A 23,397-nucleotide genomic window follows, 5' to 3' on the forward strand; every position below is an offset into this window, starting at 1 on the left:
AAATAGGGATGGGGAGGTCATTAAGAGAGTAGAGGATTACCCATACTCTGCTTCCTTTGGCGTTAACTGAAAGAGAGGAGAATGAACAGCTATGCATCAAGTGTGGAAGCTTGGTGGAGTTAAGTAATGAAGGTTATGTCCTAGAGGGAGGGGGGTGATTAGGACCTATTTAAATTCAAATTGCTTAACTTAAACTAATTAACAATTAAACTAAGAAAGACAACATAACTTTAAGGCTTCCAAGCCAATAGCGGGTCTAATCAGATAGACTACAAAGGATTTACAAATAAGCAACTAGTCTATAAAGATAGTGTATATGTATGTGTGGGATATATTACATATTCAATCACTAAGCATTCATCTAATGATACATTATATTTAAAAATTCAAACACATGTGCATAAATAAAAAACTGTACAAATGATAATCCTAAACACAATCATATATAGTACGTAAACCTAAGGTCTTTCTAAGGTTTACAAACCTGAAATGACTAAACTTTGAAGTAGATTAGATGCTTAAACTTTATGGAGCTTGATCTTCTACTAGATTCTTCAATAAAACTTGAATTTCTTGATGGAGCTTGATCTTCTACTAGAAATTTAGTAGAACTTGTATTTAACTTAAACTTTCCATCTTAATCTAAGTAGAACTTGAACTTTCCATCTTGATCTTGTACTTGACTTGAACTTTAGTAGAGCTTGAAATTTCTATCCTAATCCACAATAGAAGGCTAGTTCATAAGCTATTTTTTCTAAACGAAATTTGACAAACAAGGTGTGCTTTACACTCTATAGCACTTACAATTTTAAATCATGTAGATCCATAAATAATATCATCAATATAGATTTGAACTATCAATATATGATCATTATATTTCTTGTCGAATAAGGTTTTATCAACCTTCCCATGATAAAGTTGCGACTAAGTAAGTATTTAGTCAATTTTTCATATCATGCCCTGGGAGCTTGTTTCAAACCATAAAGTGCCTTTTTCAGACAGTATTCATGATTTGAAAGTTTGTGCTCCTCAAAACCCGTAGGTTGTTCAACATATACTTCCTCATTTAGATCACCATTTAGAAATATATTTTTGACATCCATTTAATATATTTTGAATTTCATATGGCATGCAATTGAAATAAATAATCTTATGGATTCAAGGCACACAACTGATGCAAAGGTTTCATCATAATCAATACCTTCTATTTGAGTATATCATTGTACAACCAGTCATGCCTTGTTTCTAATGATATTCTCCATTTCATTAGATTTGTTTTTAAAGATCCACTTGGTTCTAATTACATGTTTATCAAAAGGTCTAGGAATTAAAAACCAAACATCATTTCTGACAAATTGATTTAACTCTTCTTGCATAACATATATCCAACTTTCATCGGCAAGTGCTTCATTTACATTTGCCGGTTTAATTTGAGAAGTGAAGCAAATGTAATTACAGATGTTTTCTAACTGTCTTCTTGTCTGAACACCAGTATGGGGGTTACGCAATATCTGATCAGTTGGATGGTCTTTGACTAACCTTAATTCAGTAATAACTGATTTAGATGAAGAGTCAGGTTTATCTATAATGTTGACTTCATTATCATCTTGTCTTAGAGTAGGTGTGATCAGGTGATCGTCAATCACTACATTAATAGATTCTTGAATCACATTATTCTTTTGTTAAGAACACAGTATGCTCGACTATTTAGAGCATAACCCAAGAATATTCCCTCATCACTCTTAGCTTCGAATTTTTTCAAATTTTCTCGATCGTGTAAAATGAAACATTTACTTTCAAAAGTTTAAAAATATTTGACGATTGGCTTCTTATTAAACCATAATTCATAGGGTTTTTTTATCTTTAGCTTTTCTAACATACACATGATTTATAATGTAGTAGGCAGGATTAACAGCTTCAGCCCATAAGTTTTTTAGTAAGTTCATGTTATTCAGCATTACATTGGCCATTTCCTATAAAAATCTGTTCTTTCTTTCAACAACTCCATTCTGTAGAGGTGTTTTAGGAGCAGAGAACTCATGTGATATATCATGGTCATTACAGTACTTCTCAAAATTGCTATTTTCAAACTCATTACCATGATCACTTATAATTTTGATCACAGGTACCTCTTTTTCAATCTGAATTCTTTTTAGAATTTTTCTGACTTCATCGAGAGTATCTGATTTCTCTCTTAAGAAGGCTACCCAAGTAAAGTTGGTGAGATCATTAACAACAACTAGAAAATACTTCATTCCACCTCTACTCTCCGTTCTTGTTGGACCCACCAAGTCCATATGGACTAGTTCTAGAGGTTTGGCTGTGGCCAAGGAGTTCACTTTCTTATGGCTACACCTAATTTTCTTGCCAATCTGACATGAACTACAAATTTTTTCTACCTTTTTAATTTTGGATAAGCCACAAATGTGATCTTTCTTGCTCAATTCATAAAGATCTCTAAAGTTAACACGTCTAAGATGTTTATGCCATAGTTCAGTCTTGTCTGTTTGGACCATGTAACATGAATAATTAGATGAGCATGAGTCATCAATAATGTAGCAATTTTCAGAGGTCCTATGACCATTTAATATCACACAACCCTTTTCATTTGTGATCTCATATCTGAGATTTGAAAATTTTACAGTGTGTTTATTATCGCAGATTTGAAATATGCTTAAGAGGTTATGTTTTAAACCTTCAACATAAAGTACATTTTCAAAAAGAGGGAGGTTAGGAAGTTGAATAGTACCTTGGCCTATGATTTTGCAGTTGCTTCCATCTTCAAAACTAACCAAACTGTTGTTTACTTCCTTGAAGTTGGTGAATATCGCTTTGTCACCTGTCATATGTCTTGAACATCCACTATCCAGGTACCATTTTGAGTGACTAATGGCATTGAAAGTTGTGTGGGCAACAAGACATGCAACCTTTGAAACCCATTTCATTATGGTTCTTGGTTTAGCAATACCATTGGATTTTCTCTATTTTTGGGAGTTGGAATTTCTCCACTTTTTATTAACTCCAATTCCATCTGAGTTGGATTTTAGAAGCTCTTTGAGTAAGTTAACGATTTTTTTCAGCTAAAGGTGAATTATCATATCTTTGATTTCTATAGCTAATGACATTTGTGTTAATTTTAGGAACTTGAAGAGGTTTTGAGTCTTTGAAATCATTTCAAGTAAACTCTCTTACAATCTTACCTTTAGAGTTCGAGGATTCTCCTTTTACAAATGTAGGAGGTGTATACTTGATTTTCAGGGAATCATTTTTTATATAACCCAGACCTGACTTATCACCACATTTTCTAGATGAGGTTAACAGTTTTTCCAGTTTTGGGTCTCCATGGGCATATCTCTAAGTATCCAACTCAAAATGGAAGAAACTTCGAGTTTTAGATTCTCATTTTCAGTTCTGAGTGTTTATAACTCTGAAGATTTGAAATTTAAATCTAATTTTATTTTTTCAATACAGTCTAAAAGATGAGATTTTTCTAAAACATTGTTTTTAAGTTCTTCTTTTAATTTAAAATATTTCTCTTTTTGAATTTTCAGTTTAACAGCAATTTTGCAACTTTCCCTGTATAGGGCATTATAAGCGTCTTGAAGATCATCTTCATTTTCATTTTTAGAGTCACTCTTGAGATTTTTTATAGTCAGATATATTACAGTTATCTGAGGAGGTGACTTTAGCTATAGTCATAAGGGCTTTCACATTATTTGTAGTTGCATTTTCTTGTTCTGATTCATCAAAATCAGAAGAACTTTCAGAGCCAGATGATTCATCCCAAGTAGCTATCATGGTCTTTCTTTTTGACTTATCCCTTTTAGGACATTTATTCGCCAAGTGCCCATATTCATAATAGTTAAAACATTGGCTGTCATTTGTTTTAGATTTTTGAGACTTAGATTTTCCCTTTCTTTTATCAGATGATTTTTGAAAATCTGATCTTTTCTTATTTTTGAAAATTTTATAAAATTTCTTAGCTAGCATTGCCATATCATCTTTAGTTTCTTCAAAATTAGAATTAGTACAATTTTCTTTTAAAACAGATTTAGAAGATTTAAGAGCAATAGACTTACCTTTAGGAGCCTTAAAATTTAACTCATATGTTTGGAGAGAGCCAACTAACTCATCAACCTTCATTTGATTAGTATCTCTTAATTCCTGAATGGCAATAACCTTAGAATTGAATCTGTTAGGAAGAGATCACAGTATTTTTTGCACAGACCTTGCTTCTATATCATTTAGTTTCGTATAGAAGTTCATGAAAGTTTCATTTTCTTCCATACGAATTTCCTCAAATCTAGTAGTGAGGATTTAAACTTTTGATTTCTTGACTATAGTAGTTCCTTCATGTGTCATTTCAAGAATATCTCATGCTAGCTTAGTTGTATTGCATAAAATAATTCTTTTGAATTCATCAGGCTATAGAGCACAAGTTATGGCATTTAAGGCCTTAGCATTAGCACTGCTTTGACTTTTCTAAATTCCAGTCCATAAGTAGAATGCAATTTCTCTCATAGACTTGGTTCCATCTTCGGCTACTACCTCAGTCATAGGAGTTTTCCATTTGGTTACAGTGGATTACCACACACTTTTATCTAAGGATTTTTTTTAAAAATCCTCATTCTGGCTTTCTAATATACATAGTTAGAGCCATCAAAAGGTCGTGGCCTGGTAATAGACAAACTATCGAAATTTGACATGATAAAGCTCTAGATCTTTGAACTCAAGGAATTTAATCCAAAAAAAAAAGAGCAAGGGGGGAACTGAATAGGACTATATCAAATAATAAAATAAAGTGTAGAAATAGTAAATAAATTAGAGGTCTTAATTACACTAGTATTGAAATGTTAATTCAAACTGATTCATAAGACAACCTTCACCCAAACAAGTTTTAGGTAGGACAACCTTATTTCAAGAACTTTTTAAAATTAAATTTCAAACCAAGCATAAAAGGCATTCACTACTTTAACTTAAAGAGATTACAACCATTCACCACACAAATATAAAAGGCATTCACCACAAAACCAAGAATTATAGTGGTTCGGTGTGTCAACAACTATGCTCAAACAACCACACCTACTCCACTCCCAATAATCACTGTCCATGCGATATTAGCTTTCACTATAAATAATGTTTTCACAAGTACACCTTAAAACCTAATACAGTTGTAATTTTAGAGGGTTATCACAAAAATAAAAATAAAAAACTCATTGAGATTTTCTGGCTATCTTATGAAAATCAAATGAGAATTTCTGGCTATCTCAATAAAGCCAAAATACAAAATAAATATATACTTATCTTCTCCTTTGAACATGTATCTATCGATGTAGCGGTAGAAGTGGTAGTGGTAGAAATACTTCTCTTGAATGTAGATCATTCAATGTTCAGTCTTATAGACAAGGGTTCAAGGTTCTAGATTGATTTTAAATAGATTCAAATCAATGACTACTTATTTGAATTCCTTTAAGATCTCAAAAGAAGAGTATTTACTCTCTTTATAAAGGACATTAACATAATAAGAGATCAAGGAATTAAAAAAAATGCTAGTAAAAGATTTAATAAATACTGTGCAATATTTTGAGCATAATAGGGACTTCTCTCTCTGTTATAGAAGGACTTGATAGACTTGAATTATATTTTCAGATTGAGAGAAAACCTCAATTTATAGGCAAAGAAGTTACTACTTCGACTCGTCTAAGAAATGGATTTCGTTCCAACAAATTTTCAAATTTGAGTACGATAAGATAAAACAAATCTTCGATTGGTTGAAGGCCTTGCTTGATATTCGAGGGCCTTGTTTGACTCGTCGAGCATGTCTTTGATTGGTTGAGGGTGTAGAAAATCTGAACTGATTCAGTCGCTGGACTTTGAGCCGAGCAACCCTCGACTGGTTGAAGGCCCACCTTCGACGAGTCCAGCAGCTTCCTCGACTGGTCGAAGGTGTAATAGAAAATCTATTTTTTCTTCGATTTACATTAAGACTAGTCAAAAAATTCTTAGACTAGTCGAGCCACAATTTAGACTAGTCGAACCTTAGCCAACTATAAGCATAAAAAAACCCATTAAAAGTATATTTTAAAAGTACCTAAACCTAAGGTTTTTCTAAGGTTCATAATACCTGAAATGACTAAACTTTGAAGCAGATTAGATGCTTGAACTTTATAGAGCTTGATCTTCTACTAGATTCTTCAATAGAGCTTGAATTTCTTGATGGAGCTTGATCTTCTACTAGAAATTTAGTAGAACTTGAACTTTCCATCTTGATCTAAGTAGAACTTGAACTTTCCATCTTGATCTTCTACTTGACTTGAACTTTAGTAGAGCTTGAACTTTCCATCTTGATCCACATTAGAAGGCCACTTCATAAGCTATTTTGTCTAAATGAAATTTGACAAACAAGGTGTGCTTTACACACTATAGCACTTCCAATTTTAAATAAAGTTCACCTCTAACCTTTACATCCATACACAAGGACTCTAAGATTTATGCCATATACAAGATCAAATGGTCCTACACAAGAACCCAAGATTTAGGCCCTACATGAGAGCCAAGGTCCTACATAAGAACCTGACGCGTATTCTCCCACCGGAGGCTACCACAAGAGACTTTGGTTGGTTTCTCCTTCGGCTAACCAACAACCTCGGTCCTATACAAGAACCATTAATTTAGGCCCTACACAAAGGCCAAGGTCCTACGAAAGAACCTAGTTCGAGTTTGGGAATACAAGCTCTTGCACTCCAACCTACACAAGGAAGGAGTATAAACTTGGATGCTTACACATAACACTTACTTTTCGAATTGAGAACCTTTTGTAGCTTCATCTTGGGTTGCTTGATCTCCGCCCTCCCGTGCTCCAATCAGCTCCCCGATGTTCCCCCGAACATGTTACCAATGCTTTGCCAAGGCTTCAGCTCCACAATCAATCACCTTACATATAATGCTACTTCAAGCTGACCAAGGTGATGCAAGGTTGATTGAATCTCCTACAACTAATGGGAAGTTAAAATTCAATTAGATGGGTCTCCTAGATGATTTGGACAATGGTTTGACAAGCTTGCTTAAGTCCAATCTCTAGGAAATGAAAGAGTTCAAGCACATCTCAATGTTGAGGTTGGAATCCTCATTAGAGTTATAATCTAAAAGGAGATGGCTTAGAAATCAATGGAATAGAGGTTGTGGATGAGGGATATGCATATGAAATCACCCTACCTCTAATTGTACAAAAACCCAAGCAAATGCACAAGAACCGGATGCCCTTTATAAAAATTTCAAGCTCCAACAGTCAAAAAATGTATAGAAAATAGCTCTATAGATGTCATCGAAGATACCTTCAATGTCATTGAAGGGTTCCTCGATGTCATCGAACAATCCATACTAAAATTGGTTTTTTCTTGCTAAAAAGTTTTAAACCAGTTTTGATGTCATCGACTAACCTTCGATGTCATAGAACATCAAGTCATCGAAAGGGCTTCGTTGCCATCAAGAAAATCAGAGAAAAATTTAAAAAATTGCTCGACATATCTAACCATCAATTCGATGTCGTCGACGAGACTTTGATGCCATTGAAACATAAGTTTCGATGTCATCAAAGGTACCTTGATGCCGTTAAGAATTTCATAAAAAAAATCAAGTTAGGTTGCTAGACTTCCCTGACTCTCGATTCATGTTATTAGTTAGGTCTTCGATGGCAGCTCGATGCCATCGAACATCATTTAGAATATGTTATTTTGGGCTATCTTCTACACAGAAGATCCACACCTCTTCCAGCCTTGTTTATCATGTTTTTCTTGGTCTCCTAAGGCTAAAGGATGATCAATTAAGTATTCTTAATAGGTCAAGATCATCTAGAGGTCTATGGGTTGTTTTGTGTCAAGGGTTAGGGTCACCAAGGCACCTATTTTACCTATTTTTGCTTCCTTGATGCTTCAACTTTGCTTGTGTCTTTGGTCTTCACTTTTCAAAAGCTTAACTGACTATATGATATAACGATTCACATGATTGACAAATAGGGTGCAAAACTCAGTGCACTAATAATCCCCCCTTTGTCAATTACGTGATAAAAACCTAACCTAAGACTATGTCATGGTCCATACTAATGACATAACAAAACAACTAAAAATATTACATGTCAAGTATAAATGATTTACAACTCGATACACAAAGACATGTGACACTTGCATTTCTCCCCATGAATTGCTTCCTCAATCAAACCTACAACAACAAACAAACCCTACACAAGAGAATGCATGTTTTGGTGGGACACGATCTTACCCCCCCCCCCTTTAATAGTATTTAAAAAAGGGTTAGTTTGAATAAAATCATATGTGAAACAGCTCTATAAGTAAAAGATTTGCTAATACAAACAAGGGTTAAGGGATGCATATAACATAAAAATCATAGAGCATGCTAATTAAGGTCATTCAAATGAAATATCAATGAAAAACAAGAATGACCAAAGATAATCTAAGCTTTAAACATATGATATTTAGTTCGACAACTTTAAAGCTTAAATTATCAAAATAAATGAGGTTAGATCCTCATATTTTACACTTAAGCACAATATGAGGCAAAAATCCTCTGATGTAACTATATTCTTATGAAGGAGGCTGCAATCCACAAATTTAACAATAGAGCTAATATATGAGGCTTGTCGCTCTGATTTACCATTTCAGCCTAAAGGGAGCCTTTTGAGCTGACCTCCTTGTGGAGTTATGATATTATTAGAGCATAAAAAATAATAAAGAAGAAATTATGAAAGAAAGAAGAAAAAGTACAACAGGAAAGAGGAAGAACAAGTAATGTAGCAAAAGAAGAAGAGACGTGTTGCATAAGACCGTGTAACATCGTGTAGGTCTGTGATTCATTTCCGCACATAAGTGGTTTGTTGCGCACAGTGGGCCATGCAACACAAAATTTGAGACTTCACACGTGTGAATGCCTATAAATACCCCTTCACCCCTTTATTTGAGACACATGAAAATTCAGAGCTATCAGAGATGATCTCCCAAATACCTCTGCAAGTATTCTGAGAAGGAGAAGAAGAAAGAAGAGGCTGAAGACTTATTGCTCATGACTGCGTAAGCTTGCACAACAGGGCTCTATTGCATGCAAATAATGTAGAAGCACATACATACTATTAGATTTTTTTGGATGTCTTGCAAATGTCATTAGAATTCAATCATTCCTTGCAAGGATTGTTATTCTAGATGAATCAAAGGACAAATAAAAGACTCTTGGGCCCATGCAACACTTCTCTCACTGAATTGAATGCATCGCAAGCTGGAATGTTTTCGAAATCATCATCTGAATTGGTTTACGTGATTGTTATGTAATATTTTATACTTTATATTCAAATCAAGGGAAATATGAGGATGTAAACGAATTCTAGAATCAATAAGATATACTTGACGATGAATGTTCTCCCATATTCTTTGTTATTATTGAATGATAATTCTCCAAACAAAATGCATTTGTTTCTTGTTGAAACAAAATGGCGACTCCATTGGGGATTAACGATAACTCATTCAATATTAACTTAGAAATTGTTTGGAGAACGATTATCATCAATTGGTATCCTAGCAATGCTAAAATGGTAACTCTCAATGGGAACATCCAACCCTTCATTTCTAAAAATAAAGTATAGCTTTATTTGGCTTTCACTACTAACATATTATTATTCGTAATAGGAACTACAACTTTTCTCTAATCACAATGGCTTCCAGTTTGAATCAGATAGTTTTTTACTTTTCACACCCACAGGCTTCGTCATGGTTATGCTCATAACAAGCATACCTCGTTCGAACCTTTAAATTAGAGAATCTGATCGACCCTGACTAAAGCTGTAGCAGCAGGGATATATGTTTCACTTGTACATCAGGATGATAAAGATGAGTGGACTGTGGTATCGCCAAGAAAGTCAAGGGTTCGATCTCATACAACTGTTAATCTAGTCCCACTACAGATAATCAAAGGGTTAATTATGTGTAATGTCGTGAGGCGAAATCCTGTGCTTACCCCACCTTCATTATATCCAGGACAATCTGCCGAAAAGAGAAAGGGAAAGGGAAATCCCTTGTAGAGAATGAATCCTTTTTTTCAAGGTTTGTTACGTCCATATCATGGAGAATGATTCTCATGGAAGAGTGTCAAAATCTTAGAGAAGCATTAGCCACTTTGGCCCAAAATGTAGCTCAGGTTACAGCTCCTCCTGTCGTGGCTACAACTAACGGTCGGGAACAACAGCCACAAGGATCGTAACCACTTAAGGCAGGGTCACATGGGTCGGCCCCTGCAACACGAACAGTAACGCAAGAAGGAATACGACAAGCAGTGGTAGAAGTTATTAGGACTGAAAGAGACTGAGAACATCCTGAAAGATTTCGATACAGAACGTCATACCTTCAGAAAATTGAAGATGTGTCATTCCCTGTAAATTTCAAATACCCTGATTTTCAAAAGTTCAACGAAGATGGCTCACCAAAAGAACATCTGATGCATTTCATTACTACCATCGAAAACTTTTCGACAGTGCCATAATATTGCTTACGACTGTTTGGATCATCTCTCATGGGGAAAGCATTTCGATGGTATTCCAATTTGACACCTGAATCTATACGGACTTGGGACCAAATGCAGGATACCTTTATGGCAAATAATTTCTCATCCAACCGAGATGTTAGCATCACAGAACTAGCTTCCATATGACAGAGAGAAAATGAACCAGTAGAGAAATTTATTGACAGGTGGAAAACCCTGTGGGCATCATGCAGATAGTAACCAAGAAAAAAAAAAGTCAAGATGTGCTTAAATTCAATGGATACATGAATTGCGTTCGGCTTGGCAAGCGGTGATGTACGGACCTTTCGCAATCTTGCTACAAAGGCCCATACATTAGAGATTATGACTAAGAAAATGCCAACTTTTTGACATGACACGGTACGACGAGGTTCAAGTCTGCTAATGGCCAATGTAGTTGACCAAGAAAAGAGAAGAGAAGATCCGTGTGATCGACAAAATGCATAAAGGACAGAAGATACAGACCGTTACCAAAGTTGAGCAAATGATAAATGACCTAGACCATATGATTCTCATGAAGGGTATACATTTGAAAAAGAATACGCTTTTCCAATGATGAAACAATCGTTAACTGCAGGAACAATTAAATTGCCCCAATCTAATCACCCAGAAGAAGCCAAGCTAACAAAAGAAAGAAATTGTTGCCATTATCATTACTTCTTAAGTCATCCTATGTTGAGGGTCAAATATTGCATATTATCCCCCTTTTATTACTTGGTTTTATGAACATGATAACGCTTAATGTTTTATTTTAATCATGATTGTGTTGCAAGGTAAATTTAAGAGCTTGGATCAAAAAGGATGTTAAAAGTAAGGATTTAACGCTTAAGAATCACCAAAGCCAAGGATGGATCTTATGAGACAAAGAATGAAGAATTCACATGCCATAGATCTAAGAAAACCAAGTAAGGAATGAAGAGAATCAAAGACTTGAAGTAAAGAAAAGGAACCTTAAAAATCTATCTGCTTTGACTAGCCTAAGCCCTCCTTCGACCAGTCTAAGCACTTCCTCGACTAGTCAAAGGAATTTTGACTCGAACTCTAGCGATCAAAATCCTGTAAATTCTCGTCATCCTCGACTGGTCAAAGGTGTTCCTCAACCAATTGAAGGTTACACAGACAGCACCCGGACTGCATAAATTTGAGGCGGTTCAAAGTTCGGTTTGCGAATTTTCAAGGTCAGTTCACAAGAGGGAGTTCCCCAACTATAAATAAGAGTCCCTAAGATGTTCCTAGGCATCTTCTAAGGTTTAAGGACTGAAGAAAAAGGGTGGAGAAGCCATTGCCAAGAGTTTTTCCTCTTCTTCCTTAGTTGTTTTCATGTTTTATTTAAGAGACTTTAGTTCAATCATGTCTATGGTTGGCTAAACCTCTTAGCTAGGGCTAAGAGGTGAAGTTTGTAGCATGATGGGATGTTTCTATTACTTTGATTCATGTTTATTCTGAACTCTCCTTGATTCTAGTTTGATTATAAGGAATATTTTTAGTTTTTAATGGTTTGTTGTGACAAATTACAATAGATCTGTGATAGCTTTGAATATCGTCCTTTCCTATTTTGAGATTGATGGACTGGTAAATCCTATTGTTTACCATCATCCCATGGGAATGGTTAGGTGACAAAATCTTTTCTAATCTTCCTAATTCTCCTTCTTCAATGACTAGATTCATGAGAAGTTTAGAGATATGACCATCTCTTCTTCCAATTGGATAAGATAGGACTCCGATTCCAGTTGGATCCTTGGAAACCTTAGTTCCTAACTTTAAATTTACAAGTTTTAATAACTTTAATCACAATTAATTTCTCAATTACTTCAGAATTAGATTCACATCTTCTTCTAGTTCTAGTTCTACTTAATTTTAGAAATGTACAAGTTCAGTCCCTGTGGATTCAACCTTGGTCTTACCGAGATTATTACTACAATGTGATCCTACACTTGGGGTTGTGAATAAGTTTTTGGCGCTGTTGTCGGGGACGAATGGTTGCATTTTTTGAAATTAACTAGTTTTAGAATTAGGTTAAGATTAGGGTTTGTTTACTTTTTATTTTTCGGTTAGGATTTTTCTGATTTATTTTTATAAACTAATTTACTTTCTATTTCTAGGATTATAAACTTTCCTAATTTGTTTTTAGAAACTAGGTTGCTTTCTTATTTCTTTTTTAGAAACTAATTTATTTTCTTTTTTTTCTGCAGGATCACAATATAGAAACTTCTAATTTGGTAACTTCTTTCTATTTTTAGATTTCTATTTCCCTCTTTCCTTTTATGTTTAGGTTAGATTCTAAAATTAAGGGTTGAGAGTGTTTCATGCCCAAGTGGGTCCGTGATTGACAACACTCGACATCTCTTAAGTGAAGGAGGATTGGTTGAGGGGTTATCTATCCATCACTGGATTAGACACCACTCAAGATCCACAAAGTTAACTAAAGTTATGGTTGCCAATCAACTGGCCAATCAACCTCCAAATCCACCTCAACCTAGGGTTGAGGAATTCAGGATGAGAATGAGGTGCATCAAGCACCCCCGCCTTGTACTTTACCAGATTATTTACAACTGGCGGGGGTGAGCACGCCTTCATGCATGGTTTTTCCATAAAATATGGGACATATGGATATCAAGCCAAGGGTGATCCAACTCCTTCCAAAATTTCTTGGACTTGAATCTGAAAATCCATATTTACACTTGAAAGAGTTTGATGAGATCATAACTACTTTTATTTTCCTAACATGTCCGATGACACAATCAAGCTGAAACTCTTTCCCTTTTCTTTGAAAGAGAAAGCTAAGACGTGGTTGCATTCGTTACGTCCTCGACCTATTGGTAAATGGAACGATATGACAAGGGAGTTCATAAAGAAATTTTTTCCATACCATAAAACAAACACTCTTAGAAAGTCAATCATGAACTTCACCCAAAAGGAAGATGAAATATTCTTCCAATGTTGAGAGCGGTTCAAGGATCTTGTCAGCTCATGCCCACAACATGGTTTTGAAATGTGGCACATTACACACTTTTTCTATGATGGACTGACATCCTCCATGCACCAATTGGTCAAGACAATGTGCAATAGGGAATTCATGAACAAAAATGTCAATGATGTGTGGGATTATTTGGACAGACTTGCTGAAAATGCACAATCATGGGACTTCTCCTCAAAATCGAGCACCACCTCTAGGCCCGCTCAATCAAAGGAGAGGGGCGGAATATACCTTCTGAAAGAGGATGATGATATCAATGCTAAAGTGGCTAATCTCATAAGAAAATTCGAGGCCATGGAACTAAAGAAGGATAAGGCTAAGGAAATTGTTTGCAGTATTTGTGCTTGCAACATTCACACAACTGAAAATTGCCCAACAATACCTGCTTTTCAAGAGGTACTGAATGAGCAATCTAATGCTGTGAATAATTACCAAAGGCCTTTCAATGGACCCATCTCCAATACATACAATCCTAGTTGGAGAAATCATCCAAATTTTAGTTTGAGGAATGGACAAACTGCTACTCCTCAAGGATTCCCTAATCAAATTCCAAATCAAGGGAAACCTCAAGAGGATCCGGTTCAAAATTCCACACAAACTCAGGAGCTTACCCCAAGCATTACGAGAACTTATAAAATTTATTCAAAAGATAGATTCACATGTTACAGTTATAGAGAAGGGGATGCTTCCTGCTCAACCTTTCCCCAATCTTAAACCGCGATACGAAATAAGTGATCCAAGCTCTTCAAATCAAATGGAGCAAGTTAAGTCTATCATCACCCTTAAGAGTGGGAAAATAATTGACAAATCTATTCTGGTAAGGGCTGAAAAGTCTAAGGACTCGAAAATAGATGAAACTGATAGACCTAGCACTGCTCCACAAGAATTAGAACCAGAACTTCAAGGCAAGCCGATTGTACCATTCCCCCAATGGTTGATTGCACCAAAACCTCTCTCTAACTCTCAGAACATTCTAGAGGTACTGAAAAAAGTGAAGGTCAATATTCCTCTACTAGATGTCGTTAAACAAATACCCTCATATGTCAAATTTCTGAAAGACTTACGTACGATCAAAAGAAGGCAGAATATTCAAAAGAAAATATTTTTAACAAAAAAAGTGAGTGTCATCCTAAAGCAAGATGTGTAATAGAAATACAAAGATCTCTATAGCCCAACCATTTCTTGTCTAATTGGGAATTGCTGTATCGAGCACACACTTCTTAACTTAGGAGTGAGCGTAAATCTGATCCCATACTCGGTCTACGAACAACTGGGTCTAGGAGAATTAGAACCCACCTAGACCACATTACAACTTCCCAATCACTCAGTTTGTGTACCGAGAGGGATAATTGAGGATGTGTCAGTCCAGGTTGACAAATTCTACTACCCAGTAGATTTTATCATCCTAGATGCTCAACCTATCGTGGACATGAGCACTCAAATTCCTGTCATTCTTGGTCGCCCATTCCTTACCACATCAAATGCAATCATTAATTATAGGAATGGAGTCATGAGTTTATCTTTTGGAAATATGACATTAGAGCTAAATATCTTTTTCAACACAGGCAAACAGTTAAAGGATGATGATGATTCCCATGATATTAACCTGATTGACTCTTTCGTGGAAGACAGAACTCTTCTAACCTTATCCTCTAATCCTCTAGAGACATGCCTGGCCCACTCTCATGATTTAGAAGATGATATGATTAGGGAGATGAGAACCATGCTGGATACCATGCCAGTACTTGAAGTCAACTGGTGGAGGCCACAATTTGAAGATTTACCCCAAACTGATGTAGTGCCTCTACCGTTTAACCTCAAGGCACTGAAACTTAACCTAAAACTTTACCCTCTGAATTGAAATATGTCTATTTAAGTCAAGATGAGACATACCCGGTGGTGATTTCTTCCCACCTCGAGCAAGAACAGGAGAGTATGCTTATTTTTACTCTCATTGAGCACAGGGGGGCCCTTGGATGGTCTATTACGGACATCAAAGGAATTGACCCTTCGATTTGTACTCATCGCATTTATTTAGAGGATAATGTGAAGACCTCCCGACAACCACAACGTAGATTAAATCTAAACATGAAAGAAATGGTTAAGGCTAAGGTTCTTAAGCTATTGATGTAGGTATCATATACCCTATATCAAATAGACAATGGGCAAGTCTAACTCAGGTGGTTCCTAAGAAGTTCGGAATCACCATAGTAACCAATGCTAATAATAAACTTGTGCCAACTAGAGTAACTACTGGTTGGAGAATGTGCATTGACTAAAGGAAAATGAATATTATCACGAGGAAGGACCACTTTCCTTTGCCCTTCATTGATCAAAATTTGAAAAGGCTAGCTGGTCACTCATACTATTGCTTCATTAATGGGTATTCAAGCTACAACCAGATAGAGATAACCCCTGAAGATCAGGAAAAGACCACATTCACATGTCCCTTTATCACCTTTGCTTACCAAAGGATGTCATTCGGACTGTGTAATGCCCCCACCACCCACCACTTTTTAGCGATGCGTGATAAGTATTTTTTCTGACATGGTAGGCAATATTTAAAGGTCTTCATGGATGACTTCCCTATCTATAGTCCATCCTTCAACGGTTGTTTGGAGAATCTTAAATATGTGCTAAAGTGATGTGAGGAAAAGAACTTAGTACTAAATTGGGAGAAATGTCATTTCATGGTTCGTAAGGGAATTGTCGTAGGGCATATCATCTCGTCCAAAGGAATTGAGGTAGATAAGGCTAAGATTGATCTTATCTTTAACTTACCTCCACCCAAGAACATACGAGATGTGCGATCTTTAATGCTCAGAACTTTTCGATACTCGAGCATCAAAAGTCCTCGAGCGTTATTATAAGATTCAACATAACATATGCGTGTGTACGTTACCAATCCAACTATTCTAGCCTTACATCCTTACCATGACAACTAACCTAACCATTGGGAATGACCTCTATTCATAGATCATGCCATCTGACTATTGATTTTGTGACAAGACCATCCATCACATGATTTGACGTAAGTACTTTCCCTGAAATGAACTAACGAATAACTCCCTATCCATAATGATTTAGATATACGTTCCTTTGTAAGAATTGCTTAGAAATATGCCTACAACCATGTGGAGCCATTAGGTTTCCCAAAACTCATGGATCAGCAATAATTATAAAATTAGCATTCACCTAAACCATTAAATTCCAGATCACCTGGTTTCCACGATCTTTTTGGCATGAAACTCTATATTAGACCCATATATCATAAATGAACCATACAGGACAAAGGAAGACCATTGGATTAGCATAATCATTGGCCAAAACAGATATTCATATGGTATGGTCCATCCGATCTTTGGATATACTTTAATTTTAGGTCCAACCCCTCAAAATTAGATGAAAAAGTGGATGGATGGAGTAGATTTCTTTTGATCATCAAGGTGGACCCAACTTTGTGTGGCTGGAGCACACAGCAAAAGTACGCATGTTGTGTACTAGACCAACTGAATGGTCAAACTATGTTTGACCCGTAGTTGTAGAGAGATTTTGAAAGGGAGAGATTTTCGTCGCTGCGATGGGAAACAGGGAGTTGTGAAAGCTTTGATGGGCAATCAAGATTGACCCAGATAGAAGATCTAGACCATCCATTTGAAGAAAATTGGGCCGCCGACCAAGACCAGACTAAAATCCACCGAAAACCAACCAGGTTGTAGGCCCCACTGAGGTTACCGCAACTTGCAATATGCAAGGACCTGCATCCAAGAAATCTAGATGATCCAATAGTCAAAACTGGGATTAAGAAGACGATTCAGTCCGTCTAAACGCTGGAGAGAAGGATTTTGACCACACACATGTGGTCGGATTGTTCAAATGGAACGATCCTTCACCCTGAACTCGGATCAACCATAAGACGTCTTCGCAGTTTCACAATGCAACAACAGAGTTGCGTAGATCCATTCTAAGAAAGATTTTTCTGGAATGCTTTGGAGAAAATATGCACCCCCTATAAATAGGGTGCTGTCTGGTGACGAGGAGAGCCATTGAAAAAAAACACAAAGAAAAAATAAGAGAAAAAGCTTCGCCCGAGCGTTAGCTATAGGAGAAGTTCGTCCATGCCTGCTGTCGCTTAGCAAGGAGAGAGAGAAGAAAGGGATTGTTGCCCGATCCAGAAAGAAAAAGACAGAAGAGGAGGAGAAAGAGAAAGAAGAAAGAAAAAGAAAGACAGAGAGAGAGAGAGAGCAATCGCTATCAGGTTAGGACTCACTAGCATGACTCGGTAAGTCTCTGAGTCACCATCCAACCTACAGTCCAGTTCAAGTTCAGGGACTGCTAGGCTTTTAGCAGAGGAAAAGGATAGAAGGAGCGGAGAAGCAAAAGAAAGAAGAAGAAGAAGTGTGGCTGAGGTTTAAGTCAGTAACTAAGGTTGTTGTCAAGCTTCCCGATTGAGTCGACTCAACAAAAGGACTGTTGAACCTCTAGGTTTGCAACAAAGAATTGGGGTTGAAGCGAAGTAAGTAAATTTCTGAGTCCAGATACCTAATATTGAATCATATTTTGTAAATTAGGCTCATAACCTTAACCGTGAAATCTAACCACAAGGATTATCTTAAATATGATAGAATTCGACGCTACATACATCAAGTTCTGACAAATCTTGAGAAAACAATTCAACTTTGGAGGTGAGAGTTTTATCCTTTGAGCTTACATTAATTCAAGCCATTAAATTCATCCTGCTTTTATACGTGCCTTCATGAATTTAATCTTGCCTTTACATGTATTCCTTTTACATATCACTTTGAATCTTTCATGCTATTATATGTTTCACTATCAATTATTGGCTTCTTTCATGCCTTTTGCGATATAAATTATCCTACCTTTTCATGCCTTTATTAAAGTGAGTTATTTTTCCTTTCATGTTTATATTTTCTGGGAATTATCCTATCAATTGATTTGGTTAATATCCTTACAACTATTGTCCCTTTGGGATTATGGCATGATGCCAAATACAAGTAATTTCTCTGAATTTATGAGAGGCCATGGATACAAACCTAGCCCTGCCTTATCAAATTTATTTAGTTGGCCCTCCCACTCGTCTCTTTATTTGAGTTGGTCCTTACCACTCTTCTTTCTTTGCCACTCTTCCATCTATTGAGTTAGCCATTTCTACTCCTCTTTTATTGAGTTGACCATTGTCACCCTTCTCTTAATTATGTTAGCCTCACGTCGTCTATCTTTAAGGCTTGGGTATGTGTCTTGCTACTCCAGAACCTCCATGATTCAGTTTATATTCTTCATGATTCAATTTATACTCTCTTGATGCAAGTACTATGTTGAAAATACCTCTTTTAGCGATTGATTAAATATCGTGGACGTAATGCGTTTTCGGTAGCGGCCCTGGGGCGACACGTAATTCCATGTTTCTCGGGTGAGAGCACAACAGCTGGTGTGTGTAAATTGTTCTATATACGTAACACATTAGTTTGGGGAACTGGATGTCACTTAGTCACTCCCTTTCCAATTTTAGGCATTGTATGCCGCTTAGTTCCTCCAATCCGATTTTTCTTAGGGAATTGGATGTTGCTTTATTGTTCCTTCTCTAATTTTTGGGGGTTGATTATCGCTTTAGTCGCTGCAATTCGGGTTGCGAGATTCACCTGGTCATGTGTAGTGTTCGTCTTGGAACAACCGCGTAAAACCATGTTAAACGTGGGACACGCCGGTGAATATCCGTAGTATGGGATACGGGTCGAGTCAGATAACTTTAATCGTATTCCACATTATGACGATCTCTAAGAGTGATACATTGTATATACTTTGCTAGGCATGCATCTCATATAGATTACTTGTGCATTGATACCTCTTGTAGTGTGGAATACTTGATGTATCCGAACATTTATCTTACTTTCATGAATCTCTTGAATTACTGTTAATCTTAAAAGATAACCATCACTATGAGTAGGGCATTGACCCTCTCCCAATCATATAGAATATGCAGGTGACGTACCGATTGAAGACCTAAAGAACGATCACCCTATAGAAGATTATACCGAAAGAATACGAAGACAGTTTATTTACTTAGTTTTATACTTCTGCTGCAAACGCGATGAATGTAATAAACTTCCCTCAAGAAGGCATTGATTATTCTTTTTTACTTTGATGAAATATAATCAATACAGTTGATTTTATTCTTGTGAATGTTACCTTCATGAATGTATTTGTATGTGATCTAAATGGAAATGAAAAAAAATAAGGTGCAATTTTCAAAAGCATCCAGTTTATTCATTATTAACACCCAGTTATCTCGGGCACCAGTATAAACTCTAGCCGTGAAATTTTAGAATGTTACACGATCCTTCTTAGGACACGTCGGATTTTATAGAAGATTCATAAAGGACTTTAGTTACCTCTCTCATCCTTTATGCAATCTACTTCAAAAGGATATATCATGCGAGTGGACTGAGCAATGCCAGGAGGTTTTTTCTAAGCTCAAGAGCATGTTAACCACTACACCAATCATGCAGCCACCCAACTGGAACCTTCCATTTGAGATTATGTGTGATGCATCTGACTATGCTCTTGGGGCGGTTTTAGGCTAGAGAAAAGAGAAGAAGTACTATGTTATACACTACGTAAATAGAACTTTAAATCATGCTTAAGTGAACTACTCTACTACAGAGAAGGAACTCTTAGCCGTAATATTCGCTTTGGACAAATTTAGGTCCTACTTGATTGGATGCAAGATCGTCATCTACACTAATCCTGCAGCGCTCAAGTATCTTCTTTCTAAGAATGATACTAAGTGTCGCTTGATAAGATGGATCCTCTTACTCCAGAAATTTGATTTGAAAATAAAAGATAAAAAGGGAGTAGAGAACGTAGTGGCTGACCATCTTTCCCTCCTTGATCTCTCTGATTCCCTTCAGACGACATATATAAATAAAATGTTCCCTGATGAACAATTGTTTAAAGTCTCCCATTCACCTTAGTTTCCTGATATTGCTAACTATCTTACTACAGGTTTCACGCTAACACATTGGACTACGCAAGATAAGAAAAAATTCTTCACCAAGGTACACAAATTCTTCTGGGATGATTTGTATTTATTAAAATATTTCCTAGACCATATCTTAAGGAGATGTGTGCCAGACAATGAACACCAAAGTGTCATCTCTTTCTGTCATTCTTAGGCATGTGGTGGTCACTTTTCTCCTAAAAAGACAATGACCAAAATTCTGCAGTGTGGCTTTTACTGGCCTACTATGTTCAAAGACACTCATGAGTTTTGCAAAGCTTGTGAGCATTATCCGGTCGAAACATGATGCCTTTAAAAACCATTATGATCATTGAAGCATTTGATTGCTAGGGCATCGATTTCATGGGACCATTCCCCCAATCCTTTAGGAATTTATATATTTTTCTAGTAGTAGACTATATCACTGAGTGGGTCGAAGCGATTTCATGCCGGAATAATGACCATTATACGGCCATTATATTTTTAAAAGAAAACATTCTTTCCCAGTTCGGAACGCTTCGGGCCATCATTAGTGATGGAGGTTCACGTTTCTATAATAGACCCTTCGAGAACTTAATAAAGAAATATGACATCTCTCATAAGTTGAGCACTCCATACCACCCACAAACAAGTAAGCAAGCTGAGATTTCCAACAAGGAAATTAAACACATTTTGGAGAAAATGGTTAACCTTGACCATAAAGATTGGTCAATCCATTTGACCGATGCTTTATGGGCATATCGTACAACTTTTAAGACCCCCATTAGAATGTCTCCCTTTAGACATGTCTATGGGAAAGCTTGTCACTTACCTATGGATTTAGAACATAAAGCCTACTAGGCTATCAAGATTTGAACTTCGATTTGGACAATGCTGGCTCGTTGTGCAAACTACAATTGAATGAACTCAAGGAGATCTAGAATGACGCATACGAGAACTTGAGAATTTATAAGGATAGGATGAAGGTGTTTCATGACAGGAACATCCTTCGAAAATCATTCGTAGTTGGTCAAAAAGTCCTTTTGTACAATTCTCGGTAACATCTTTTTCCAGGTAAACTCTAATCTCGTTAGACTGGTCCTTTCACTGTTACTAATGTCTATCCTCATGGAGCCGTCGAGATTTAGAATCTAAACAATGGTAATGTTTTCAAAGTGAATGGACATCGATTAAAGCCATTTGTTGAGAAATTTGATTCAGAGGACATATCCATATCTCTTATTGATCCTGTTTGCCAGGATTGACCTCCTAGTTTAATGGAGGTATAGTTAGGTTTATTGCTTTCATATATTATTGTTCAGGATAGTTTTCTTTATGTTGGTTTAATTCTTGTGCTAACCCATCTTCACACTGAGATCATTAGAAAAGCCTTAAAATTCCTTCTTCAAGTATTACCTTTCCATCACTTTCCTTTTCTTTGCATTGTCACTTTTGCATTACATACTTATTTCTTATACATTGAGGACAATGTAGATTTTAGGTTGGGGATGGGGGGATTAGGTAAACTAATCAGTGTTTTCTCAATTAGAGCAAAATTTTTTAAAAATTTTAATGTTTCAAGTTGAAATATGTTTGGGAAGCGATGAATTGTGTACTTAAGAATGCTTTGAGTATGATAAGATAAAGATCGAAGTTTGGATTATTAGAGTTTGATCATCTAAGTAATCTATCACATAAGTTCTTGTGCTCAATTGATTAAGAGGTAGTTTGAATATCATGCTAATCTAAATCACAAAACACATTCAATTTGTCTTCTGTAAGACATTCTAGAACTTCTGATTGTTAGTATGTGAATCATTGATAGATGGTTAGAATCAAGTCTGGAGAATTTTATCCACCTTAAAAGAAGAAAAGCACCTGTTAAAAATAGAAGATCGACAGAAAGGTCATGTATGGTGAAAAGATTGGAAAAGAATGCAAAAGAATGCAAGATCTGTAAAAAAATAAATAAAAATTGACCATTACTATAAAATTAAAAACTAGAAAAAGAAGGAGAAGGGGATAAGTTCGTTATCAGTACTTGAGTTTCAAACTAATCTAGATCTGGTAAACATGACTAACATGATGAATTGATAATATTTGTACGGGAAGTAAGTTGATCTTCACTGAGCACATTGAAAAACTTGATATGCAAACTATGCTCTGATTTAGTGGATAAAGAACTTATTTGATTTGTTGGTTATGTGATTCAACTCTAAGTTTTCAAAATCTCACTTTTGTATCTTAATTCTACCCATTCATACTTGAGTGTACAAAAGATTGTTTTCTTAAAAGAGGTTTTTGAGCAATGAAGTTTATTTCACGCATACTTTGTTCGAGACTAGCAAAATGCTAGTTGGGAATTGTGTTGGGGGTTAAATATTGCATATTATCCCCCATTTATTACTTAGTTTTATGAATATGATAATTCTTAATGTTCTATTTTAATCATGATTGTGTTGCAAGGTGAATTTAAGAGCTTGGATCGAAAAGGATGCTAAAAGCATAGATTTAACGCTCAAGAATCACCAAAGGCAAGGATGGATCTTATGAGACCAAGAATGAAGAATTCACATGCAAAAGATCTAAGAAAACCAAGTGAGGAATGAAGAGAATCGAAGACTTGAAGTAAAGAAAAGGAACTCTAAAAATCTGCCTACTTCGACCAATCCAAGCCCTCCTTCGACCAGTCTAAGCTCTTCCTCAACTAATCAAATGAACTTCGACTCGAACTCCAGTGATCAAAATCCTTTAAATTCTAGTCATCCTCGACCAGTCGAAGGTGATCCTCGACCAGTCGAAAGTTGTCCTTGACTAGTCGAAGGTTACGCAGACAGCACCT

At 36.1% G+C, this 23,397-nt stretch overlaps 1 non-coding gene across 1 annotated transcript; it reads right to left on the reverse strand.

Annotated features, from left to right (window-relative positions):
- Nucleotides 1-13,462: 13,462 nt before the first annotated feature.
- LOC131244742 (small nucleolar RNA R71) lies at nt 13,463-13,569 on the reverse strand. Its single transcript, XR_009170519.1, has one exon. It is a non-coding gene; the product is annotated as a small nucleolar RNA R71 (small nucleolar RNA).
- Between the last annotated feature and the right edge of the window lie 9,828 nt (nt 13,570-23,397).

Source organism: Magnolia sinica, chromosome 4, assembly GCF_029962835.1.
Source record: "Magnolia sinica isolate HGM2019 chromosome 4, MsV1, whole genome shotgun sequence".
Lineage (NCBI taxonomy): Eukaryota > Viridiplantae > Streptophyta > Magnoliopsida > Magnoliales > Magnoliaceae > Magnolia > Magnolia sinica.